The following is a 13,186-nucleotide window of genomic DNA, read 5'->3' on the forward strand; positions in this document are numbered from 1 at the left end:
CTAACAGCTTCATAACTGGTTTGTAAAGCAAAAGGAAACACACATTAAAATGTCCAGTCAAACTCACATGAGCAAGTGTGTAAGGGGAACTGCCTAAAAACACATTCACTGGTACTTTGGCCTTCTTTGCCTCCCCTGCATTTCCAGCCTCCATCTCTCTCTTTCTCTGATGTGGTTATGTTAAATTAGATTTCCTGCAGCATTGCTGATCTAATTGGACGTAACTTGCCTTCAGGGAATGCCAGTATTACCCAGCATGCATCTCTCAGGGGAGCAGTCATGAGCATGTCAGTGGTGGTGGTTTCTATGGTGTGGAGTGAAAGAGAGAAAATAGATCTCGTTGAGGACCTGTAAGACAGGTATGATGCAAACGCTACAATACATCTTGACTTTCTTAAAAAAAAAAAATTTCTGTCATCTATAAATATGTTCAGAAAATAGCATCTGATTCTTTTTTTATGGCTGTGTATTTGTCTGGTTTGGGCTTGTCCTGAATCAGCTGATGTAATTCTTTGTCAATTCACCTGTCCTGTCTTGTTTCAGTTTAATGAGGTGATGGAGCAGAAGCAGAATATATGTAGGTTTGTTCAAATATACAGTACACCCGCTCACATCACAATAGACATTGGTCTGTTTCCCTGTTACTTTCAATTTCAGACACACCGAGAAGCACATTTGCATAAGTACATTAAGTAACTGTAGACCATAAAGTCTAGACAAAACTGTAAAACCATAGCAAGACATTTTGCAACACTATATAATAAATACTCTGATATCCCAATTATTGTTATGATGAGGAGTGGTGTGACGTTACATGGCAGATAAATTAATTTTAGTGAAATGCCAATCACAGAGCTGTATACCTGTAGAATCCATCTGAGCTCTTCTGACAGTTCAGTGCCACAGAAGACATATGTGCGTGTCTGCGTGAGAGAAGACATTTGATTGACAGAGGCTAAATGCAGCCTGACTTCCTCTCACAAACAAGCCTATTTATAGCAGCAATCTCACCTCCGCTTGGGTTTTCCAACAGCGCTTCAGTCTTCCTTATTTTCCCAAATAAAATTAAGCTCATTAAGAGGTTGCTTTCAGACAGGAGGATTGTGTGATCTTCAGAGAGCATTCTCTCCATAATGGTTGGAATCTGAGACAGGGACAATTATGCTACACCATACTGAGTTAATGGCAGAATTACACCAGGAGCTCAAATGGCATTTTGATTGCAACAAGAGGTCAACTGTGTCTGACCTTGCCCCAGCTGAACACTGTGTCAAACGCATGCTTTATCACTGAGAGAGAGAGAGAGAGAGATAGAGAAAGACAAATACAGAGATTACTATGGATAGTCTTCATGTAGTCTGCAGTGAGAGCAGTGCTTCTTTCAGAGACTCCTTGCCCATTTGATTTTGTTTTCTCAGAACCTGTTAATGGCCGGCATGGTCTTACCCTTTACTAATGGGATTTACAGCAAACCACATTGTTTCCCATCTTAATATAATTCAGGAGGTTCCATTAGTCCTTGTTATTTCATTGCCATTTATGTTTTATTTTATGAGTCTTAAAACAATAATTAATGTTTTTACTGTTCCTTGCAACAGACTGATAAAATGTTGTGGAAAACTTTTAATCCATTATGCATTTCAAATTGATCAGTATTTGGCATTGCTATTTACCAGAACTTGAATCAACATATGGTCAAAATGTAAAATTAAGTGCATTTGTGTTAGGTTGCAAACTGCAGTTTATATTCAAAACATGGAATTAGAATATCCACAATTAATGAACACCATGATTTAGAATGATGTTCTAAGAGCACTTCCTTTTCTTTTGATTTACATTTTATGAATTGAAAAAGTGAAAACTGTCTTCTCCAAATGCAAGAAAAAGCTTAAATTAAACATCAGACCAAGCTCTGAAGTCTGAAGACTGTGCAAACTATAGACTTGTAAAAATGTAGTGAAAAAACCCCAATGCTTTTTCATGATATGGCAAACAGAGTGATTGACATCGCTGCGATTTGAGTGAATTCGCTCTCTTTCACCACTCCCTGCACAGCATTTTATACTTTATAAAATGACAGTCTGTCCTGCTGTCGACTGTACCACACTACAGCATCATCGCTCTCCATGACTCCAAACGAAATCCCAATGTCTCCAGACTGCTTAAGCAGTAGTCTTCATTGGAAATGAGGGAGATTAGCTCTAGAAAAAGGGGCCAGAATGACGGCCCACAAATCAATAGCTGCTACACAGATGAGCAGAATTTATCCCTCTGTAAATAGAGTTGAGTCTAGTGGACAGTAATCAGATTTAGACTTGTGTGCTGCTGAAGAAGAAGCAGCTGAGGAGCACAGTAAACATACTCTGAGAGATAGAAGGACCAAGCGCTAATGTCTGGGGTAAAGGAAGAATGCAAGACAGTTTTTGTAGGTGAAATGGCCCAAGGCAAAAAAAGCTAAATGTGCATGGCTCAGGTCCCAGTACTAAAAAATGCTAGACTTTATGCTGTTTTCATGCTTCTCTTCTTTGCTCAGAGGGAAGTCATTGTTCATTAGGCTGGACAGATGCTGGGGAGGCAGGGCACAAGGGATGTTGTTACTTTTAGACTGTTTTGATTTAGGGTAAAGTAACTGTGGGCAGGGATTTAATCAAGTGTCCTCCTGAACTACACCAACAGCTGGGACTTTGGGCTGTGTAAACAATTTAAACACCTTAAAACTACCCCGTTGCCAGCCAAGATGCAACCCTGACAGACAAACCATCTGGGCAATACTCAAAGTTTTAAGCTCTGCACATCCCATCATTTATGTAACTTCACCAAATCTACAATCTACTACCTGAAGTGTGTTTGGGATGCAGGTTAGCTTTCTGTTGTACTGGCACTGCAGTGTAATCTACAGGGCAACATGAATCAGCTAAGCCAAAAGACAGCGAGCACACCATCAGAATAAATGCCAGTGGGTTCTTGTCTCCCTTTGCAGGTAAATGTCATTCTTTTACGTTCTTCTCCTCTCTCTCACCTCTCTCCGTTCTCCCTCTGCATCTTTCTCCTCCCATTTCTGACAGTTGCTCAAAGCTGTGTGATTAGTATGCCACTAAAATCAATGACATTCAGGAGAACCTGTCTTGCAGGAAAGGTCACAGACACACTTTATCTGTTTCCTCATATATATATTAGGGCTTGTCAGTTTAATACGTTAACTTAATTAATTAGTAATTATTTTAATAACCCCACTATTAAGATCCCCAGAATTGTAGGTCATCTTTCATTTCATACAGTTGACTGTTGACAAATATGATGTAGCACAACAACTCCATAAATGCAGTTATGCCCTAAAATTCAAGATATTGGTACATACAAGAACCCCTGTATTGAGATTTGTATCATATTTATACTACTGTATAAGCGATATCACACAGGCAGGGAGAGCAATCCCTTACCAAAAGTAGTATACTTCAAGTTTATTTTATTAAGTATACTTAAGTAAAGTTCAAGTATATTTTTAAGTATACTTTATTTAGCAAGTATACAAATATCAGTGTTCTTGTAGTATACTTTTAAGTGTACTGTTTCAATACTCCTTGGGACTAAATTGGCCCACTTTCTAGTATATAAATGTATACTTTTAAGTATACTTTAAGTATGACAGTAGCAAACTTTGAGTACACAACAAGTTTACCTCTATGTTTGTAGTTTGTACTGCAATTATACTAAAAGTGAAATTATATGTATACTGATAGTTTACTAATTAAATACTTTGTACAATTTGAAGGATACTACTAGTTTAGTAGTTTTATACTGCAAGTATACTCAGAAGTTTTCTTTAAGTGAACTTTACATCATACATTATGTATACTACTATGTCCCTATTTAGGTTTTAATTTGTATATATTTTGTTATATGAATATCTGAACATACAAAACATCCAAATAAAGAACAGGGTATCTGCCTCTCTGCTTGTAAACAAAAACAATTTATTCTAGCTTCATGCGTTCTTTTTTAAACACTTTAATGTGGGTAAGTTTAATAAAAAATAAATAAAGAAATAACATTAAAATATTAAAATAACAAAAAGCTGAAAATAGACTATGAATTGGATTCAGAATGATAATCAAAACGTAGATGGAGTCGATCAACACCCCAAAGTTTTACAGTAGTTATTACCTCTTCAGCGGTCGACATTTTATTCCATAACATTACAGTTTTGATGCTGTTTCATGTCAGATGTGTTAGAATCTGTTTTTTTTTTTTCTTCACTTGTGTTTTTTGGAAATTATGTACAGAAGATGTGTACTAGTGCCCTCTACCGTATAATAAGTATAGTTCAAATATATTTAGACTTTTTGTAAGTATAAGTCAAGTATACTTAGATGTCATTAAGTATATTTCTGAGAAGTACATAAAAGTAAACTAAAAGCATACTTTCCTATTTTTAGTTTAAAAGAAGTATACTGATGGCATACTTAAATAAACTTTTTTTTTTTGTAAGGGATATCACACAAGTGCTGTTGTCCAGAATATAATGAGTGCAAATGCGATTTTCTACAACAGTTCAGTAAATAATAATAATATTTTAAACATACTATTATGTTTTTGCACAATTTTGCTGAGAACATATTACCTTTAAATCCACAGCAGAACTGTTGTGCGTCTCTGTTGATTCTGAATGAATCCACTTTTTGAACAAATTGTGTGAATCGATGATTCAAAGCACCATTCATTTGAGAGAGCCATTTACTTCATTCCTGAATGAATCATTAGGTTGAACGAATCGAATGAATAACTCATAAAGACATTTACCGCCATCTGCTTGCAGATTTCGTTTCTGATTTAGAGTATAATTTCATTAAAATAATAACAATTAAAACAAAAACTCACTATACACTATACACTATATTAAAACAAAAATACTGAGATGTTTATTAAATTATATTATTTTGTTCCATTGTTTATGTTAGGCCATTGTAGCCTAAATGTTTATGTGTAGCCTAAAACATTTTACTATTGATTCAAAGAATATTTATTTCTATATTCATAAATATATATATATATATATATATTATATTTAAAAATATATTTATATCAACTGACAGCCCTAATATCTATCTATCTATCTATCTATCTATCTATCTATCTATCTATCTATCTATCTATCTATCTATATATCTATCTATCTATCTATCTATCTATCGATATAGATATATAGATAACTGGATAGAGAATTGTATTAATCAAACAGAGAACCCACACGATGACCAAACACTAAACAATGCATAATTGCCCAGATCACATACTTTAAAGGGAACTAGAAAAGCCTAAAGAGAGTCTGTCAATGGTTTGTCAGATGTGGACCACTGAACAAACTGCTCTTAAATCCTCTGCAGGTCAGAACTGCTTTGAAGATAAGGGTCTATTAGTGGAAGAATGCAAAACCTGAGCTGACTAAATCAATACATAATGAACACACTGGTCTCCTAAGAATACTACTGGCTCTAAATGAACAAAACCATTTTAAAGGTGTCTATCAAGTGAGTGACTACAGGCAGAGTACACTAGACAATTGCTTAGTCTGCAATCCTAAACATTTACCATTTCACAACAGGTTAAAAAAAAAAAAAGAGCTAGAAATTCCTTTAAATTGACCCTACCCCAAAGGAGTGTTAAATGCAACAACAGGAAGTGGAATTACAATTCAAGTAATTCAACAAAGGCAATGCATTCTGGTATATGTTTTTCCACCCTGGTGCTTAATATACCGGTAAGCATTAAGGCACGAGAGGCCAAGCTGTTTAGTGAAGCTGTGCTTTACTGTTAATAAAACAAGGCTATTGACCAATCAGCATCAGGGACAAGAACTGTCTGTTTTATAATAAATATTAAGAAAAAACAATATTAATTAATCTATCTAGAGAAAATTTTAACTTAGGTCATTTTTACATTCTTAGTTTTAAGTTGTACTTAAAGCATGATTTCATAGTTTTACTTGCCAACAATTTGAATTGTAATTCTGCATCCTGTTTTCCATCTCAATTCAAATTCAAACCAAATTCAGGAAACTGAATTTGAAATGAAATGGCATTCTCAATTCTGAACAATCAAATACACCTGCATTTCTGATATGCACTGATAAACAAACAATATTTTTTGGTGAATTTGAAAAAATTGTTGGTCGAGGAAGATTTCCTCAGGACTCATGACTAACCACTCCAAAAGCAAGAATTATGAACCACAACAGATCACACCCACTATAGTTGGCTGAGCCCCCCAAACCTGAAATCCTGGAATCACCCCTGGAATAGGCCTATTTTCCATGCAGAAGGTCACAATAAATCCTAAATTACGACACTGTTATTCTGCTAGCTGTGGAAACTAAGAGTCTGTAATATAAGCTGTAAAAGAAAGCTCATCTTTTACAGGATTGTGCATCTGGAATTGCTGTCATTGATCAGCGCATACCTAGACACTTTCTTAATGAGTCGATTCCTCACGACCTTGGATGTTTAAGAATGAAATATTCTGTGTTTGTACACTTTCTCTATTTCTCTGTGGATGTTTTAGAGTGGAAGCATGTTGATTTAAGAGAAGCATTAAATGCAATACCTAGAAAATAAATAATTCACGCCAGTTCTGTATTAAAGAATTCTGTACACACAAGTTTGAGGATTTTGAGATTTCTAAAAGCATCTGAGGCCGAACTCTGTGGGGGACTGAGAATGAGAGTGTGATACACAGTTTTGTGTGTGTGTCCATGGTCAGTTTCACACAAGCATTAAGGGTTCATTAGTTCAGTTCATTCTAATGTTGATTCTTGGTGACACATCAAACAAGCTTGTGATTAGTTCTGAGAGCTGCCGTACCATGTGATGTTTGTTCCGATCATGTCTAGGGAAGAATACAAAATGTAATCTATTACATTTTACAATCTATTCTACAGTTTTCAACCCCTTAATGACTGCTATAAATTTTAGATTAGGAGGAATATTCAGGGTCATTTCTGCAGTCTGTTCAGTCAGTCCACTAATCAACATAATCAGTCATTCAGTCCATAATCAATAAGTTCCCTCAATGGTAGATGCTTCTCTCTGTCATAAGAAATAAGTAGCACAGCACCTGATCTCAGAGTTCTGAATGATTGTCAGCACTTGTAGTGTCTGTCTGCTCCTGCCATCAACACACATCACCGCTGCCTCTCTACTCAGCAGAATAATCTTTCCACAGACATTAAACAACCCTGGCAAGGTCAGATCAATTAGATGTTTGTCTAGCACCTACGTTTTTAAAATTGACTTAGGCTAGTGAAACTTCTTCAGGACAGAAAAGAGCAAGTCTTTAACACTGTCTAAAAATAAAAACCACTCCATCATTCAGAAAATTTTAATTTGTGACTTTTTAGTTAAAAGAAAAATAGATTTTATTAATTCAAATATGCAGAGCAGAGCAAGCGAATCTTTGAGGCTGTTAGCAGTCAATGAATTCTACACTCTGCAAAACTACAAAGCATATCAACAAAGACAGGCATTGACACTGGAAATTATCTTCTATTTACCATTACTTTTCAGACTGTCTACACCAATACTTATAAATTCTTTTCTATTTCCAGTACTTAAGATTTTTTTTATTTAATTAATTAGTGTATTTCTATCAGAAGCAATAATCATATGTTCAAACACAATTTCTTCAGAGATCAATATTTTTATACTCAGCATAAACTAGGGATAAGAGGACTCCTTTGTTGGACACTGGGCAAATGAAAACCACTTGAAAAAGTAAAAGAGAGAAATAAATCTTCCTCCCAAACATTCCACTTTTCAAAACATGGGCAGAATGATAAAGAATCTAGAGAACGTCCAATTTCTAGGCCTGTAGTATGCAGAACTAAAGCAAGGCTAGAAGATAGATGGGAGAGGGAGACAAATCACCACAATGCCATTCAGCCATGTAAAAGTTTTGCCTAAAGCACAAAAGGGATTTCTCATAAAAAATGTGTACAGCAGACAACATCAGTAATGAAGACTTACTAGTGGTGTTATTTAAAAATAGATTTATATTTTTAAAAATCCACACACAAACTGTAAACATTAGACTGAAACTATCAGTGGTGTTAAAAATAAACCTCAGCTGCTCAGCCTTCAGAAGGATATGCAGAGCGGCAGGTGCTTCACAAAGCCAGAAACAGCACAAGTTTGGTGAACTGTCAAGCTAATCGTTTTTATGTCTAGTGATTAGGAACAATAGTATCTGCTGTATATTAGTGCTATATACTGTATTGTGTGAATTACAAAGTTTTCATTGTACATCAAGACTTTTAAAATTTAAATCCTCATTACATGACCCCTTTAATTAGAAAAGGTATACCCCTATGAACCCCTATGAATTTCTTTTTTTTTTTGTAGCTTCTTTTGATCAAACCTGCAAAAGCCTTTTGAGGCCTACTTTTCGACACAAAATGTTTTGTTTTTTGTATATCTTTGGGATGTTTCAACACCATCAGAACACTGCTGAATTTCAATGAGCCTGAGGTCACCTATTATTACTGGCCATTATAGGATTTCTTCTGTTTGATCCTCCTGTTTTTTCTTCTTTAGGGCTTTAGATGACAAGCAGATGCTCTGACGTTTCAATGTAAAACTGATACAACTTCTCAATTTTAGCACATTATTAACTCTCTTTCTTTGAATATATTAACTCTCTTTCTTTGAATATAATGCATCGCACCTTGACCAAATGTTCAGCTGCTGTTTTGTCTGGCCACAAGCCATTGTTTTAGCAGAGCTGTGGGAAAATTATTTATTGCTTTGGAAAGCAGTGGTTTCCACTACAGTTACCTCTCATGTCCAACATTCATGTCCAACATTCAGCAGCAGTTCTGATGTTTTTCCACCTCTCAACTATCTGTCTGATGGTACACTGATCGAGGCAGTCTTTAGAAATTCTTTTGTAAGGCTTTCATGTCTTGGGAGCTTCTACAACTCTTCCCTGTTGTTTCCTAAAGGGATAGCTCACCCAAAAATTTTAATTTGATGTTTATCTGCTTAACCCCAGGGCATCCAAGATGTAGGTGACTTTGTCTCTGCAGTAGAACACAAACAAAGATTTTTAACACAAAAAGTTGCAGTCTGTCATTGTTATAATGGAGGTGAATGGGAATCACGGCTAAACCTTAAAAATAAAAAAATAATAATAAAACAAAACATACACAGACAAAACCAAATTAAACCCTGTGGCTCGTGACGATACATTGATGTGTAAAGACTGAACAGTATTTATATATTTTTTTACCTCTGATTCATGCAATGTCTGAACTGTTAGAACTCTCCTGAGCACGTTCTCAAGCAGCAGTCATGTGAGGCGTCTTCTTCTTCTTCTTGCTTTACGGCGGATCGCAGACTTATAAGTGCATTACCACCACCTATCTCTTAAGCGGAACATTGACACTCCTAATTGAGATTGTAGATACCATGATTAGACAGCATTTTTGGGTGAACCATCCCTTTAATTTTTATTTTTCCCCTTCCACCATTTCTAACTCAAAGCAAAAATCGATTCAAAAACATATTGTTAAAAATAAAAAAGTTTCCATATGGCAAAACTATAGAACATATGATTCTAATTACTGTCTTTTTTAATTTTGTAGCTTCTATTTTGATATCATACTATGTAATCATACTGTGCACTACTGGAACTGCGTCTAATTGGCAATATTGACAAACAGGTGATGCTGCATTTCTAGACCAAACACTAAGCTAGTAGTTGTGCAAGTTATTAACAAGTCAGGTACAGGAATTCTGAAAAGAGTTTGTTGTGAATGAGGCCATTTATTGTAATTATCGGAGACAGTCTAAGGATATTGTGAAAAAAAGAATTGTGGTTTACAGTGGACAATAGGAATCCATGTTATCTGTAAAAAAGCAATGTGACACTATACGAAATCATATGGTTGATTGCACATGTGTGTTGAAGCATGTGCTCTTTAAAATGGGCAATAGGTGCTCCAGGGGCATGTGGAGAGATTTGGGACCTCAGTAAAAACTGTTGGCCTAATTTAGCCTATCCTTGTAAAATTCTGGAAACACACACACACACACACACACACACACACACACACACACACACACACACACACACACACACACACACACACACACACACACACACACACACACACATTCACTCACTCACATTCACTCACTCAGGTGCAAGAATAAAGACTGCATGCTCCACTGGCTTTAAGATGGAGTGAGGGGAGGATTGATGTGAGGAGAGAGAAGGCATGGGAATGAAACTAAAATCAGGGATTTAGGAAAGAATATGCAAACTTTACATAGACATTCCTTTGCTTTCAAAACCACTTGGCATGGATGCATGAACTCTCTTACATATGCGTACATAAAGACACAATTTGAAAATATAGTATATAAAATTACATTTTATGCAATTGTATGTTCATGGTCACATTATAAATTTAAAGGGAACAAACTGATAAAACTTACAAGGATATTATGTAAACTACTTCAAAATAACCTACAAGTAAATGTCCAATAACAGTTGTAAATTATATTGACTCTGATAATATAACGCAAGAAGACAAAATCATGAAAAGCTGTAGATGTTTAAAAAAAAAATAAAAATACTTAAAGTTATATTTCACCTTCAGTTGGTCCCTATTGATCTGCATAGTGTTTTTCACCCCTCCATATGGAAGTCAATGGGGACCAGCAACTGAAGGTGAACCATCCCTTTAAATACAAATAAATACAAATAAACAAATAATTAACATAACCTTAAATAATGGGACCTAATTATTTGTCCTGGGCTTTATTCAGTATTGCAAACTGAAAAAATAAAATAAATAAAAAGTTGGCTGGCCTAAGCTGCTTTTGCAAAGATGAAGTTGATGATCCTGACTTGCCATCTCATCATTGGACGCAAAATGCATCTTTGGACATGAAATTACATAATGAAAGAATTTTTGTTTTGTAGTCATTTAAAGATTTCTAAATGAAAGCTTTAAAATGTGGGTAACTATTTGAAGATTTAGCTTATTTAGTTTAGAGTTCCATATACAATAACTTATTAAAAAAAAGTTTTTAAATATTTTCCTTTTTCTAATATTGTGGTCGTTTACGATAATAACTGTTTTTCACAGTTGTTTTATGAAATGTAAATAAAAATGTCAGCCAAGGTTTATATTGCTGTTATCTATGTACCACTTTAGATGTTTGAATAGTAATAATAATAAGAAGAAGTAAAAAATGTAATAAGAAATATTCAAGTTACATTAAAAAAAGGGTCAACTAAGTTTAATTGAGCAAAGGTAATTTAATAAAATGTAATAGATTCAGCTAGATATGTTCATTTAAATGTAGATAAAAATCAATTGATTGCAACCACTTACCTTTAAAAAACAGAGTAAATTTAATGAATCATTCTTTTTTCAGTGTAGAAGTCCAACTAAGACCAGCAAGCCAGAACAGACTGGATTTAGCTGGTTCTTTTTCAGCAGAACATCAAGTCAATAAATGAGATTTTACCTCTGTCTACACAGCTTGATCTTGTGTTTGTTTAATGAAGTTAACTTTCATTTCACATGAATTTAATTACATTTGATTCATTATAGTCAAGGCCATAAAGAAGACATTGCCGAAGTGTACGTGGTTTCACTGTGAAGTCTATAATATCAGAAGGGAATATTCTCTCATGCAAACAGACCACAGGGTAGGGAATAAGATCTGAGGGAGTTGTTAATGAGGTGAGGCAGACCAGCACTCCTGTGTGGACATGAGGAGATGTCTCAACTAAATTGCTTTGTGTATAATAACAGTAATACGCTCTGGTCTCTCATTAGTTCAGTATGAATACTAAGCTTGATGATCTGACTACAGCAGGATCAAAATCACTGAAGTTAAAGTGGTCATATGATCTGATTTGAAGTCTTCCTTTCTCTTTGGAGTGTTTCAAGCTGTTCGTGAATAGATAAGATCCCTAAAGTTGTGAAGACTAAAGATTCAAACCCAAAGAGATATTCTTTATAAAAGTTAAAACACCTAAAACACCTCTTTTAAAAACACCCCCACATCACTACGTCACGATGGGGGAAGATTTGCATAACGCCGTCAAATGTTCACGCAAAGAAAGAAGACGTAACTTTGATTCTCGCTGTAGTATTGTTGCCACTGGCACCATGTCGTGGAGACACTATGTTTCATTGTGAAAGCCAAAATACTTTGTTTGGTCTTCCAAAAGAGGACACTAGAAATCAGTGGTTAAGTTGTATTTACAACACTGTTCCAGAACAGTTCTACCGAAATATTTAAATGTGTGCAGCGCATTTTATGGAAGACTGTTTCCTGATCCTGGGAGAGAAGACTACAATGGCTGTTGTTCTGAATCACAGTCTGTAAGTATGTTTTCATATGTAAAGGATTTGCCACTGATGATTCAAACGTGAGTTTTGAGCAGTGGTTCTCAATTCCAGCCCTCACGCCCCCCTGCTCTGAACATTTTTAATGTTTCTCTTATTATTCAGACGTTTGTTCTATTTGAACATAAGTGCCCTGCAAAGTGGACATAACAGGATATTTTGCCATGATTCCAGTTTGAAGCGAGCCTATATGTTCCATTCAAAGTGCACTGAAGCGTGCGAGACATGAATTTAAATTGTATTTATTTACCGAGGTATATGATGTCACACAACAACAAGAACAAAAAGGTAGAATAAGACTAATGAATAAAAAAAAAACAGTTCCAGTCAGGAGTAGATGTCCATAAGTTCTCTAACAAGTCAAATGATAGGCTCATTAAGCTCAGACACACATAACAAATTCTGTTTCACTTCACTTGCTCACCCACTGCTTTCAAATGAGATATATAGCACTGCTGCTGACTTCAGCCTACAGTACATCAGTTCAGTCATGCTTTGTTAATTTTAGAACTGCTGAATCTGGTGCTGTTGAATCTAGATTACATGAGCATGAGATTGCGTTGAGTTTGGTTTAGTTGACACTGAATTCATTGGTGTTCATCTGGTGTGTTTCTTGGGCACATTATGGCCCTAATTAGAGCCAGTCTCAATAAAACAACTGATAATAAAACTGATTTGCAATAGCTAACTGAATTGCTGACAAAGTAAATGTCTTTTTCTCAGGGTTCTTGCTGGCTTTTTCTGTTAATTTTTTTTATCAAGGTA

The sequence above is a fragment of the Carassius carassius genome, chromosome 3 (assembly GCF_963082965.1).
Source record: "Carassius carassius chromosome 3, fCarCar2.1, whole genome shotgun sequence".
Lineage (NCBI taxonomy): Eukaryota > Metazoa > Chordata > Actinopteri > Cypriniformes > Cyprinidae > Carassius > Carassius carassius.